The 15,737-nt window shown below is 39.3% G+C and overlaps 1 protein-coding gene across 1 annotated transcript in view; it reads right to left on the reverse strand.

The window, feature by feature from the left end:
- SHISAL1 (shisa like 1) overlaps positions 1–15,458 on the reverse strand; it is a 202,169-nt gene extending 186,711 nt beyond the window's left edge. The window contains exon 1 of the mRNA XM_075760024.1: positions 15,115–15,458. The gene's annotated coding sequence lies outside the window, so the exon portion shown is untranslated. The remainder of the gene's footprint in view (positions 1–15,114) is intronic.
- Between the last annotated feature and the right edge of the window lie 279 nt (positions 15,459–15,737).

Here is a 15,737-nt window from a genome sequence, read left to right on the forward strand (position 1 = left end):
CACTCCTTTGTTACTTATGATTGCTTACTCATTTCAGGACCAGGACACCAGAAGGCTGTTCTGCCATTCATCAAGACCTGGACAAACTAGAGAACTGGGCAAAGAGGAACCATATGAAATTCAACAAGGGCAAGTGTAGGGTCCTGCACCTAAGGAAGAACACCAGTACTGTTTAGGGGTTGACCTCCTGGGAAGCAGCTCTGCAGAGAAGGACCTGGGAGTCCTGGTGGACAACAAGTTAAGCATAAGCCAGCAATGGGCCCTTGTGGTCAAGAAGGCCAATGGTATCCTGGGGTGCATTAAGAAGAGCGTGGCCAGCAGGTCAAGGTTGGTTATCCTCCCCCTCTACTCTGCCCTGGTGAGACCACATCTGGAATATAGTGTCCAGTTCTGGGCTCCCCAGTTCAAGACAGGCAGGGAACTACTGGAGAGAGTCCAATGGAGGGCTACAAAGATATTAGGGAACTTGAACATGTCTCATATGAGGAAAGGCTGAGAGAGCTGGGTCTGTTTAGCCTGGAGAAGAGAAGACTGAGATATAAGTGTTGATGAGATCCCCTCTAAAGGGTAGATATCAAGAAGATGGGGCCAGACTGTTTTCAGTGGTGCCCAGCAACAGGACAAGGGGCAATGGGCACAAACTGGAACATAGGAAATTCCATCTGAACATGAAGAAAAACTTCTTTACTGTGAGGGTGACCAAGCTCTGGAACAGGCTGCCCAGAGAGGTTGTGGAGTCTCCTTCTCTGGAGATATTCAAAGCCTGCCTGGACATGATCCTCCTTTAGCAAGGGGGTTGGACTAGATGACCTCCAGAGGTCCCTTCCAACCCCTACCAATCTGTGAATCCGTACTTACATCTCTCCTGCAGATGAGTGCTCTAACTAATATCCCCTTTTCAGAACTACTTCACTTTATATGGTGAATGTCTGTACGTAGTATCTGGAGAGCATTAGGATAACTTTGTAGTCAAAGAGTTAAGGCACTTACCTATGGGTGAGTCACCCAAATTTTAGTCCCTGCCCAAATGAATGTAATTATTCATGCAGGATTTTGACTGTGTAGTCTGTTTTTGGAGGTTTTCAAGATCTGAGTGGATAAAGCCCCAAATAGTTCTGACTTCAGAGCTGACCTTGTTTTGAGCAGGAATTCAGACTAAAGACCTCATGAGATCCCTTTTACCCTGAATTATTTTGTGACTATCAAGTTACAAGATCAGCAAGAGATTTAACTTTAAAGATAAGATTTATTGGTTATTAGGGCACTCCACCCTGAGAAATTGATAATACATGTTCTTTAAGCAGAAGGAGTCTAATACAGCTTAGCAAAACACATAAACTCTAAGCTATGAGGCAGAGATATGGATGAACACGTTCCTTTCTCCAGCATTTCTGTGACTACCACCCTGGGCATCTCACTGATATTTTGGAAAGTACAATTAGAAGCTTGTAACACATTTCAAGACAAATAAAACAAAATTCACAATTTTCAACTGTTCTAATTCTTTGCTAAAACCCTCTGCCCAGTTCCATCTCAATGGAGCTTCATCTATCCCATCACCTCTATTGAGGTTCTTGCAAGACCATTTTCCTCTATCAGGAACTCCAGGATGTACAATTATTTTCCATTTATTCCCTACTCACAGTTAGAAGCAGGGAGGAGGGATCACTAATTTCCTTGAACCCCTGGAGCTCTCCATACTTGAGGACCATATTGTACTCCTCATTCCTTTAACAGAGAAAATCTCTAGTTGAACAAGAATTTTACCTAAATACACTAGGTGTTTATTTCTGATCTCTGCAGAAAAAAATCCTATATTTCCTAAAGTAGGACATTTATACTCACACTATTTTAGAAGAGCTTAAAGAAAACAGGAAGAACAAGGGAAAGACATTTAATATACTACTGCTTTTTCCAATTAAATATTGTGAATATCCTTCAGCTAAATGCCTTTTTTCAGTTATAGCCATATGGGATGGTGAAAGCAATAGCGATTCTTAAAGAGCTAGTACTTTCCAAAATGTGTGAAAAAAATCATTTTCCAATAGGTAAAGTTTTTTACAGATGAAACATGATTCCTTTCTGAGCTTTTCCTACTTGTACTTTATATTGGATGCAAGAAACAGAGGCCTTGGGAATGAACTAATCATTATTAACAGCTTAAATGGGAGTTTAAAGGGCTTAACTGCCATGAATTATTCAAGAGCTTCATGAATTAGGTACTGAACTTTTAATTTTTTTTACTACAGCATTGTTCCAGATTTGACTGAGAGGTCCAAACAAGTTAAATATTGCTAATAAAAAGAGTTAGCTGTTATGGCAAATTTTTTTTAATGATAATATGAAGGGTCAGCTTTCTGAAAGCATGGTGTTAGGCCAGATAAGTTTTGCTTCTCTACTGCGTATTTAGAGTTGAAACATGAATAGTGTTACTCTACACAAATGCACTAAAGCATTAGGGAAAGCAAGCTGTTGCACTGGAATTGAGAAGAATCTTAAATGCATTATGCTGAGAGGTTTCTTCCCAGCTTAAAAACCCTTCAAGCTTGCACTCAAGCATGTATGAAGCAGCTATCAGACAGTCAAACAGGAAGAAACTTGATTTATTTTTTTCAGGAAACAGACTGTAAATAATTAGAGGTATTAGAATATGTTTATCAACTTTAATGAGTCACCAATTAAAGTGTAGCAACAGTTCACTCTAGTGAGGGTGTGTTGGTTTTGCGTGGCAAGGTTTTGGTAGCGGGGGGGCTACAGGGATGGCTTCTGTGAGAAGCTGCTAGAAGCTTCCCCTGTGTCTGACAGAGCCAATGCCAGCCGGCTCCAAGACAGACCCGCCGCTGGCCAAGGCCAAGCCAATCAGCGCCTCTGTGATAACATATTTAAGAAAGAGAAAAACAGTTAGAGAGAGCTTTTGCAGCCGGAGAGAGGAGTGAGAAGACGTGAGAAACTCCGCAGACACCAAGGTCAGTGCAGAAGGAGGAGCAGGAGGTGCTCCAGGCGCTGGAGCAGAGATCCCCCTGCAGCTTGTGGTGAAGACCATGGTGAAGCAGGCTGTCCCCCTGCAGCCCATGGAGGGAGGATGAGGGGGTGTAGAGATTCCACCTGCAGCCCGTGGAGGACCCCATGCCAGAACAGGTGGAGACACCTGAAGGAGGCTGTGACCCCGTGGGAAGCCCGCGCTGGAGCAAGCTCCTGGCAGGACCTGTGGATCCGTGGAGAGAGGAGCCCACGCCAGAGCAGGTTTGCTGACAGAACTTGTGACCCCGTGGGGGACCCACGCTGGAGCAGTCTGCTCCTGAAGGTCTGCACCCTGTAGAGGAGACTCACGTTGGAGAAGGCCGTGAAGGACTGTCTCCCGTGAGAGGGACTCCACGCTGGAGCAGGGGAACGATGAGAGGAGTCCTCCCCCTGATGATGAAGAAGCAGCAGAGACAACATGTGATGAACTGACCGTAACCCCCATTCCCCGTCCCCCTGTGCCGCTGGAGGGGGGCGGAGGTTGAAGCCGGGAGTGAAGTTGAGCCCAGGAAGATGGGAGGGGTGGGGAGAGGTGTTTTAAGATTGGATTTTATTTCTCATTCCTCTCCTCTGTTTTGCTGAGTAATAAATTAGATGAATTTCCTCTCTCAGTTCAGTCTGTTTTGCTCATGATGATAATTAGAGAATGATCTCTCCCTGTCCTTATCTCAACCCATAAGTTTTTTTTTCATTGTACCTTTTCTCCCCTGTCTAATGAAAGAGGGGAGTGATAGAGCAGCTCTGGTGGGCACCTGGCCCCCAGCCAGGGTCAACCCACCACAGAGGGCAATAGCATACCTGGATATTCACTGGTGTTTTCCTAGCTACTTTTTCTGTGAAAGTTCATTACTGGCAAATATCAGTTAGCTAACAGCTACTGTAATTTTTACAGGCCATATTCCACTTGGGGGTAGGCATTTTTAACATGCTGCCAGCTGGAGAACACAGCAGTTTCAAGGTACCTGTATTACCTTGCCTTGCTGGTAAAAGGCTTCCCCACAGAATGTTGAAGTTGTGTTCTTCCACTAATGCCTGGCCACTACCTTTAGGAGAACAGCTGTTTTTCATTCTTCTTGGCTCATTCAGTGTTTAGTCTGAGGTTGGAGTAATTCAATATGCAAATTCTTCCTTTAAGTAGAAATTACAGGGAGCATTCCTAAATCTGTGTAAACCTAAAGTACCTGGGGACTGTGGTACAGTAAGACCTCTGAGCAAGTTTAGAGTGAAAACCCAGGCCCAAATAGAAAGCAATTGAAATGCAATCCCAGTAGACATCCTGCTTATGCACAGTACTTTTTTTCCTTATGATTCTATTCAAAGAGATGCCATATTAATAAAAGAGCAAAAGGAGAAGTCAAGGAAAATCTACCTCTATCTACTGATGTAGCAGGGCTTCAAATGCTTTCATTCATTTTTCTCCAAATAGATAAGGTATTTAGAATACTTACATATAGCAATTACACACTGAAGCAATAACCTGATTAAAGAAAATGAGGTATTTCTTTAAGTATAACCTACTAACTTGCAAGTTGTTGGCTATCAATCCTTTAAATCACTGTTCAGGCAAGCTATTGATGATACAGAATGCATGTGGACACGGATACTGCTGTTTGCAATGGAAGTATCTAACAAATGTTTGAATAAACTATGTAGAATGTATTCAACTCCTGTTTGTCATCAAAAGCAATTTATTAGTGATTTATAATCCTAACTCTTCCCTCCATTAAATGCTCCATTCCTTAAGCTTCAGTTACTAGCAAGGCAAGTAATTCAGACACTTTATTATCTCTTAATAGGTCACAGAAAGAAAAGATGTTTCAGGTAGAGACAAATATTGCAAACATTGTGTCCAAAAGTGTTCACAGCTGAGTATTTAATATGGGAAAGAAGACACTCCTGCAATAGATGATGCAAGATGAATTCCGTGCTAAGGATTAGGAAACACACTTGTTCTTGTTATCCTCGTGTCCAACATAATACAAAAAGGAACAACTTCCTAGAAGTGGGGCACAATGCCACTGACTGCAATACAGGCTTTAGACTATTTCAAAAGGTAGGGTTTTTTTGCTTATGGGTTTACTTTTTGAAAAGTATGTATTAAAAACAGAGTTTGCTAGGTTTCAGTGCAGCTATGTTCATCAAGAGCTTAAAAAAATTAGGTAGGGTGCTCTATAATGTGTAATGAACAATTTCCATTAGTGGGCAGGAAGAGGATTTTTTTTTAAAAGGTATTGATTCACTTTCTTGAACTCTGGAGTTAAATGGCTTTGAAATGAAACAGTCCAACTACTTTGATTTTTAACATGGCTTTCATTATAAAGGTGATTGCTGTATAATAGTCAAGTAGCAATAGAGAAGAGATGAAAGATGATTCATTTAAATAAAATTAGATTGAATGAGTTTTTTAGCAAACTAAGACCATTGTTCTAAACTGTCTATCAGTATTTGAACAGCTTTGATCCATGTTTGTAATATGAGAAAATTTAATTCAGAGAAAGATCCAGCATCACAATACTTAGTTATTTAATTTCCAAAGAATGGACCTGCTTAAGTAAGTCAGTCCATACTATTGAAGTAATTTAGATGTAGCATGCAACAGCAAGACCAAAAAGATCTCTTGCCATATATGTACATAAAGGACACAGTATATTTAGGTAATAAAATCTTAAGTATCTTCAATACACAAATCAAGTGACTGTTTGTGGCTTATAAAAGATGCACATCTCCTGCTAATATCGTAAAAGCTTCATTCTTTGAAAGAGTAATTCTAATAGACATAGCTAAAATATAAATAGCAAAAAGCTGAGTGCCATGTTTCTATCACATCTTCAGATGCAGCTTGGCCACTATAACTTCTGTTATGTAACAAACCGATTTACTTTCTATATTAACAGCTAAGATTCTTTCTTGCCTAAATTGATAACATGACATTTGAGATCTGATTTAATATTTTAGAGCTAGGCACATGCACACAGGAAGCAAAAGGAAAAAATTATGAGTATATGAAAAAGGTCACAGATGAGAGCAACATATACTAAACACCACATCAAGGCTCTTGGTTGTTTTTAACTCTACTAGGTGGGTTGGGGAGGGAAAGTGCAAGTTCCATTTATCTTGAGTAAACATAATAAATAGCAAAATAACCCAGTGTCAAGACCAAGTTTCAGAGCTAAATAAATGCAGTGATCCAAAGGTTATATTCTTTTGGAAGCCATGGAGACATGTCTGTAGATGGAAAAGATCTCAACATCTCTGTATAAGAGAAGACATAGAAGGGAAAGTCCTAACTTCAAAGGGGTTTATCATGAAATACGATGTGATTTTGCCTTAGAAATGTCCTATTTAGAGCGGAGAGAATGGGATGTTGGAGATCTTGGAGCTGGGCTTAAATTGTTATAAATGGAATTTGAGTGACTCAATAGTCACAGAAGAGTAGATTCTCATGTATTGCAAAATTCTGCAAACTGTAAATTTTCTGTAGAAAGTGAGAATACTAGAAGTTACCAGGTTAAAAGTAGCATTTAAAGACACCTGAGCAATAGCACCACTTCCCATAGCAGTGGGTTTGTGGAACATTGCACAGGCTAAATACAAACAAATCAGTCTAAGTAACAGGAAAAACAGTTTCAACAGCAGCAGAACTGAATTATTCCAAGAGATACAGCTGGCCGTATAATTTCTGTGCTCATGCTCTTAAGAGATATCAAAAGCTTTTGGTACCTGATCATACCTCTGCAGGCCAGGTCTGAACTACTGTCACTTGAAATTAGTGGAAGAAACTTTATCTGCCTCAAAGCCTGAATGCTCAAGTAGACTAGTTCTTTTGCTTTAAAAGGAATTTGCATGCTGGAATTATACTGGGTTTATTATTTAAGCTAATTAACAAGAAATCTTAAAAGCAATATCAGAAAGGCTCTAAACTAGCAACACTATACTAAAATGTGAAGCAATTTGAAATACACATCGCTTTAGAATTATTGCTCAGACCACCTTTTAAAAGCCTACAGGAAACTGAAAATCTAAATATCTAGTAAGATTAAGGCATCTTAGAAAATGTAGCACTAGGTTTAGAAAAATAGTTCTCCTTTCAAAAATAAGGCATTTTTACATCAGCATTAAAAGATATTTTAACAGCAGCTGCCTAATAATCCACCCTAGTGTTTGGATATCTGAACTCGCTGTAAGTATTTTAGAAGTGACACTTCCTAACAGCTAAGCTGCATCTATGTTTTGTGTGGTTGTTTTTGGGGGGTTCATTTAGGTTTGGTTTTTTTTTTTTGAAGCTCCTCTGTATACACAAAAAAAGAAATTCCTTATTCCTCCCTCATTTCAGAGGGGGGCTAGTAAAATTAGTTACCATATAATACCTTTCTCTAGCTCTAGCAAGTGGGGAAATTTAAGGCTGTCCCTAACATTTAGGCCTAGTAACAAAACAAAAGCACAGGGGAAATCAGAGAAATTGGAAGAGAAATCTTCTCTTTGAAGTACTCTAGCAACTTTGTGTAGCCAAGGCTGCCATTCCAGCTTAGGTAAGGTGATTTTTCAGGCAAGGAAAAGGAAAAAGGAGTTTCACACATACTACCTGGCCCCCATTCCCTACCTCATTTCTAACTCAATGTTAATAGTCACAAGTTTGGTGCACAGACTTCAATCACCCCCACCTTGGAGCATGTGGAGCCCATGCAGACCATCACCTCAGCTGCTTCCCTCACATCCAGGACAGAACAACAGTCAGGAGCAGAACCTGTCAGTGCTGGCAGCCCAGGAAATTCCTCATGTGAGCAGCAAGAGGGACAAAGGTGCAAAGCAATTTGAACTAAGTACTCTGTGCCTAAATCTGACATTTGTTTTTATTACTGTCACTTGGCTTCTGATAAAAGGCAGAAATATATTAGAAATGACACTATCAGTACCATCATATTGCTGCTATTTTTCTTATAAGTGACTGCAATATGGGACAACATCAGGAAAGCATTTAAGATGTTTAATTCAATTTCAGTTGACAGAATTAGGAACTGTACATCACACTATCTGGGAAAGGAGAAACTGTTAGACACATACAACTAGGGAGACTTCCAAGCAGAATGGGAAACAAGACTAGGTAGAGATTGTCTTCGTATTATACAGGTCATAAGCTTCAGACGCTTCATTTGCAGTCACTGTGCTTTCACAGTCTTTAAGAGAAACACATTACAATAACTTTAAGGGAAGAATTTTTCCATGCGGTCCCATTCAGTTACTTTGATGCTGCATTTGTTTTGAAGGAAAACCAGGTACACAAGGCCAGCTATAAATATCTGTTAAAGATAGCTTAAGAAAATCTTAGTGATACACTTGATTTTTTTTTTGATCTTGTCTCCAACTTTGTTAAAGACAATCTTTTGCTTTATCACAATAAATTTTTAGTATAGTTACTTTGTCCAGGTTAGAACAAATGTGACATTAATAAAAATCATGGTTATCAGAATTGCTGTGGATTTAGTGGATTTGTCACTGGTACCCCCTTCCCCCCCATGTTCTGCCCCAATGAGAGCATCAAAATGCCACTAAAGCTGAAATTTATCACCATGAGATCCGATACAACCATGGGCTAAGTGCTGTGGAGAAATCTCTTCTGACAGAAACCAACTATACAACTTTCTTTCCAGTAAGAGGTAATATCATTTGGACTTTTGAAAAATTACTTGCCTGGAGCATGTTTTATGAAGACTCATTCACAATGTTATAAAACAATAGAAGAGACCTAAAACATGCTGTAAAACAACTTTCCTTTCAAGTCATTTTCAGTGCTTTGCCAGTATAAATCAGGCCTACTACACAGGAACGAGGTCCACTAAATGTCAAGTATAGCAAAGACTGCTTATCTCCTTTTAAGTAGTGGGATTATAATTATTCCATCATACTTTAACTGGACATATTTAATCATTAATGACACTAATACCAACTTTAAAGTTTATTAATTAATGCACTTAAGAGGTATAACCACCACTTCTGTGCTGCAAACAAAGGAAGTACTTTACATTAATAGTTCTCATGGCATATCTTCAAGTAATTCTCACCAAGCTCTCCCGAGGTTTTGATTTTTATCTTGAATGACCATATTTGCAAGTGGTCAGACAGTATCAACTCTCAGATTACAAAGTAATTTGGAATTTCAATGAGCTCAAGTTGTCTGAAAGTCCTTTGTTATTTACAGCTAGTAGGTTCCCTTCCTTGCTGAACACAAAGAAAAAAATTTTTGTTACAACCATTAATGGGATCATTAGAACAGTTGCTGTTTTGCTTAGAGCTAACCAAAATGGTTTTGATGGTCACTTCCAAAGAAAGTAAAGCTTAAGACACAGTGTAGGATTTGTAGACTGACATGGAAAGAGCACATTGGATCTGATTGTAACAGCCACTTAGTCACAAAGTTACTGACCATGAAATCATATGTACATAACATTTGAAGTTGGTGTGTGAGCTCTGTAATGCACTGGATGAAATGGCAAAGTTTTATTCCCATTACTCCATCATACGTGTTAAGAGAGGAGCTGTACTGTGGCTGCATTATAATGAATTCATATTTCACTTTGAATCATTTTACTTCATTGTTTGCAACCCACAGATTGAAGAAGAAGATTGAAGTATAACATCATATATCAGCTAAATAGGTTGTCTTTGAAGCATACAGAAAGCTACCCTGGAAACAAAGCAAGCTGATTCCTAAACAGCAATTTTTGAGCCCCACCGTGGAGTAAATGTAAGTGAAGTCAGTGGTATTACGCTGTCCTAACCAATTTAACCAGCCTTGTCTTAAGTATCAGGAACATAAAAAATAACTTCTAGACTAGAATTACTACAGTTAGGCATTTTTGTTGTAAAAATGTATTAAATTTATCTGCAGCTCAACAATTAAAACCTAGGCTTTAGAGAATCTGTGAACGTTAGTGTATCTTCAAAGCACTTTACAGATCAATCCTTTTCAGCATCACTTCAAGAGTGGAAAGAATTACCTTCATTTAATGGAGAAACAAGCTGCAGCACAAAGGCACAGTGACTCATCTGCCAGTTAAGTGCCTAGATACCATGGGGATGATACAAGAGCAGAGAACAGAGTGTCCAGAGCAGATCACATCATCTGCAGCTAGTTTCCAGTGCATTAATCTCATCTCCTTTCTATATTTAATCTTTCATATATTTGTTCTGTTAACCATTTTCTATGCCTGTGCTATACTGCTATGCAGTCACTTCCCATATATGTGCATATTCCATCTGCTTCCCTCCTTTATATGTGACACTTAGTCCCCCTGCTATCCATTATTTGTATTATACTAGTGGTACCCAAAAGCTGCAAACATTTTCAACTCCCTGTATCTCTCAGCTTTTCTCAGTGGACCCAGGCAGCCAAGCTCCTTTTCATTCCCAGTAGCTCTTAGGAAATCAGTGGAAGACAGCTAAATATTGAAAAAGGGCTCCACAGTTTCTTTACTCCTGAAGGAGTCTACTTTCCACCAAGCCTATAAGGGCAGAAATCTGAAGCAGAGCTCTTTCTGCATCAGCTTGTATTGATTTCTCAAAGCTTTCACATACATTAGCTATCTTCAAAATATTTTGTGTAGTCAAGAATTCAACATTTTTCTAAGTACTCCTGCTAAACCTACTGTTCATCTCACATAACATTTTTCCTTGGTCAAAATTTTTAGTGGCTAATTATATGCACAGCTCAAATTCTGTACTCAAATACCTATAAGATAGCCTCTGTTTATGGTGCAGAGTGACACTGAATACCATCAAAATCAACAAGATCTTCATATGCAAATACTGTGAAAAACAACCATTACTATTTCTGTTTCCAAGTATTTATTTCAGAGTCTAAATTTAGGCACTTGGGGAGATGGGACAGAGACAAGAGTCAGCTTAGAGAACACATGCCAAACCCTCCTGTGTTTCATAGCACCTTACAAAGGCCAATCTTGTTGATCAGCTCTAATTGCCACCTATTCTACTTAAATCTAGTTGAGATTGCTATATTTAGGTTAAGGACAGCTTGGAAAAGCCTCAGGCAGATGCCCCTTTCTCAGTTCATGAACAGAAAAAACCCTTTTGTTCTGATGAATAATCAGATCTGAGGTCCCACGTAATATGTACTTCCTACATGAAATACACATTAAACATTGAACTGCCTTCTACTACCCAATTCCATAGCTACTTCAATTCTATAGAAGCACCCTGACACCCAGAGAATGTGGGGGTAAATATGCATTCAGATATGTTAGTTCCTCCGCCTCAGATGCCTGAGTTCCTTGTCTGCAGAGTACTGTGGTATCAGTAAGATCAAACCTGTTTAGACTTATAGCTTCTTGTATCTTTTTTGAAGTGCTCTTCCTTCTGGCTAATAAGTTCTTTAAAACTCTACAAGACACCTTTTTCCTCTGTGAAGATAAGGTGACCCTAAGGTTTAACTAGCTGAGATATTACTGTACACATGATTTCATCTAACAAGTACATCTAGACCAACTTTTCCTTTGGTAGAAGTCTGCAACTCTTTCAGCATATATATTTAGTCCCATTTAACTTTAGAAAAGTGGTAGGTGTATGTAATGTTTATCAGCATTCTACAGGTGCTAGTTTTGTACACTCTTTTCCTAAGCATCTGGTTCAGCACTGTCTGGAACAAGCCTACGAGGATCTTTGCTGTGTCCTTGCTCATAGGACAGTTCCTAGGATCTCAGTCAGATAATAATCCAGACAAAGCAACAGATCAAACACTGGATTGATAAGACTAGTCCCCTGTGCTGTATGGATACATCAGTAAAAGTTACCACAGAAATTCAGAACAGCTCATAATCTAGATGACCACTGAGGAAGACCCATGCAACCAGAAATACATTATGGCAACAGCACTATTAACTTGCTCTTAACCTTTTAATTAAACTTAAAATGCTACCAACATCCAGCATGATGGTAGGAAAAAGCACTGCATGTGGATCAGCTATAAGTTAGTTCCAAAACTATCTACTGTATCACCATGAAAATGTCACACCTCTTCTAATTTTAAAATATTTCCCTGCAGCTTTACATTTCATTACAGTGAAGAAATCCCCTCCTGCAGTAACTCTAACAGTTATTAGTATGTTATTTGGGCAGGTACTAATATACAGTGTCATGGTTCTTAAATCAGGCTTCTGAAACTATGAACAATGCATAGCAATAACTCTTACACTCTCTCAGTACACACTGTATTAGGTAGTTATAGAAAAACTCATGGACATAAGTGGCAGTGAAGTCACTTGTGTATACTACAGTACACACAACATTTTAAAAGATTCCTGTAACCATGAGTGCATTGTTAGAGAACATGGATGAAATGCTTGCTTTCAAAAAAAGCTTAGAACCAGTGGCCACTGAGCAGATTTCACTAAAACCACGTGAATACTCCAATCTTTTTCCTATGGTTAGGAAGATTTTTCCTCTCACCTTTAAGCACCTATCCCAGTCTGATCCCTGGTTACAGGGAGTCCTTATACTGCTGGCTGACAAACTGCTCATTTGCAAGGCCTGCAGTGACACGTCTGGCTTCCAGTCCTAGACCTGACTGGAAAACACTGGATACTCTTCTATTCCCTATCTCAATTTTGCACATGCATTCTTTGATCAACACTTTCTAACCCGGTTGCCTGCACTATTTTTGGGCAGTTGTGGCTTCAATGTTTAAGTGTTTGATTGCACTACCTGCAAAAGGGGAATATGGGATTATCACCCCTTGATAAGAGAACAGACCATCACTAAGCACAAGAAAAAGGTTAAATCTCAATAGCATCCTGATTCGAGAATAATATTTTCTACATGGCTAGAGTTGTGCAAGACAATTTTCTTTCAGGATAAATTACCAGATTATTTCATCCACATGCAAATAAGATAGGCTAACACCTACACAGAAAGGGAAAGCATCTTCTAAATCATCATAAATAATTTTTGCACATGGAGCCAACTTACGCATCAACTCACTTATTGCAGCATTAAACAGATGACATAACTGGCTTTCTTGGACTCCTCAGTAAGACCTGGTGGAGCTCGTCCCTCCCCACTGTAGCCACACACCCCAGTCCTGGCCAGGCCTATCTGCTGCTGGCAAGCAGGAGGAAACACCACCCTCGAAGCTGGCACAATTCAATCTGCTCAGCTGATATGGCAGAAAGCCATGGAGAAAGGAATTTGGTCTTGCTGGCAATACTGCAATATTTCAACATGCTTTAAATTGTTTAAGCATCTTACCTGCTGAGGGCAAGTACTAGATATATAGACACAGAAAGCAAAACCCTTCCAAGAGGGAGGAGAGTCACAGTTGAGATATTGAATGATGACTGCCACTCAATTGTTGAATTTGACTTTACTGACCGAGATCAACATCATTCTTCTTGCATATATCCAAGATGTTTAGGACAAGCTAGAGTTTTCCAGTTTCTCAGCTCCACTACCATACTCCTCTCTTCTACTCTTTACCTTCTGAGAAAGTTACCTCCTGCTGCTAACATGCTTTAACCTTGGCTCATACCCTACCAGAATACATTAACATAGGGAATACAGGTTCTGAGGGCAATATGGGATACAGATTTCATGTTTAGCTGATCCTTTACAGTCTTGCTGGGGCCACATGATTAACGCACCCCCCATTTTGAATTGGCTGGAGCCTAAAGCCTGAAGACACTTTCACAATGGCCATGCCTTAACTTTATGCTCTGTAAAGTACAAAAGCATAATGAATCCATACTGTGAGCTGGCTTGCTAATGTAGCTGTCAGAATGATTTTTCTCTTATTCACCTTTGGAGCCAGGTAGTTCAAACCTGAGTTAAAACCACCTACTTACAATTTATTCTGGCCATCATCAATTCAGGGAAAGCTCAGCAGAGAAAAAGCATATTACATTTGCACCCTAGGCACAGAAATAATCTTAGATGCCCTAAGTACTTTAGTAGAATGATCTGCTCTTTCACAAGAAAGTTTGGATCAAAAAATAATGCTTTTGCCTTAAATATCCTTAAGGCAAAGAATCCAGTTAGACAGTAATTAATATTCAGATGTCCATACACTATAGGATGAGCAAGCTCCCAAAGCATTAAGTAAATCTTTTCTATCAAGACAAAAAAGGTTTATTATAATCATTGTGTTGGTTTACACAGTTCATGCAGAATACAACTGTCAGATGCAAAGAAAACTCACTTCAAAAACTGGGAAAGCATTGATCTGATTTCAGTGAAACACTATACGCTGACATGGCAGAGGTACCCATTTCCCCTTGCCCACAGCTTGCCCATTCTCCTTTTTAGCATGCTGAGGGGGAGCAAGAGGTCACCTTCCTGGCTGACATCATGGTATAAGTCTGTGAAGACTGGAAGTATAAATTGCATTTGTCTATGCATTCTTTTTTTTGTCAACCCAAATAATACTGGTCTTCTAGGAGTTAAAGTTCTTCAGTAGCTCACATTTGGTATACTGAATGTTCTTTTATTAACTCTAACCTTCTAGCAGCTTGTTTTTTTCCAGCTTGCAAATTTCTCCCCTCCCAAATCATAATTTCAGTTGCTTTCTGAAGAGTACATCTTAAACTAGCAGTAGTTTCTTAAATATACATAGTATCATTCTGTGGAGTAGAAATACATTACAGTAGAAATCCTAGGGAAATAGCACTTGCTGTCTTTTCTGAAAAGAATCTTTGTCATTTGAGACCATGCAGATGGCTTCTGACAGAGAAATCTAGATTAATTCGCTAGTCAGATTAAAAAATTAAATCTCTAACTTAAGACCAGCAACTTTTCTGTACATCTTACAAGTTTGATTTTTTGGCATGTATTAGAGCTTTCAAGAAAAGCCACTGGAACAACAACTCAAACTTACTTTGTTTTAATGCAAATTCCAGAATTCTGTCAAAATGCTCGTCTTTGGCAGTGAGCATTAACTAGAGTATTACACATTAAAGAATTGCTGATGAACCGAAAGGAAAAATGTGTTACCAAGTATTTAAGAATGAGAAATATTAGTCCCTTAACTAAGACCAAAATTAATGACAAGCAATTTTTTATACCTACAAGAAGGACTATAAATAACATTACCTGTTAGCAAGTCAGTTGTCACCACTGATATGCCTGAGAAACAAGTAGTAATGGGTTTCAAAGTGGCTACCTACTGATCAACTTATTCCAAGCTCCACATACATTCAGATGAACTGCAGGTCTGAATGAGCATCGCTTCATTCCGAGAGCAGATTTCCCTTGGATGCCAGTTCCATAACAGTCCAAAAATAAAGTCTTTCTCTGTCCTCACCCTGCTGGAAGGGTCAGATGTCCTCTAAAGCCACCTGTCTCCAAGTCACCTTAAAGCACCACTCCAACTCAAAGCCAGATTAAGTCTTAAACGCAGGTTGAACTGATAGCATTTGGTGAGCTGCCATCACAATCTCAGTTCACAGGGTTTTTCTTTTCTTAACCATGAGCTCCCTGACTGTTTTTCCTCTTAGATTGTCTGAAAAGGTTTATATTTAGCACAAGACCCCCCTCTACATAGGAACTACAGGAAAGGTTTATGAAGATTTTAAAATTCAGAATTGCAGCCTGTCAGTTTTTCTTCACACAGCTCTGAGCCCAGTTGTGAATTTGTGGAGGTGGAGGTGGATGTGCGGGGGAGTTGCAGGCTTCTTTCTCATTCTTGCTGATGGGAAAAGATAGGCAGCAGAAAA

The sequence above is a fragment of the Balearica regulorum genome, chromosome 1 (genome assembly GCF_011004875.1).
Source record: "Balearica regulorum gibbericeps isolate bBalReg1 chromosome 1, bBalReg1.pri, whole genome shotgun sequence".
Lineage (NCBI taxonomy): Eukaryota > Metazoa > Chordata > Aves > Gruiformes > Gruidae > Balearica > Balearica regulorum.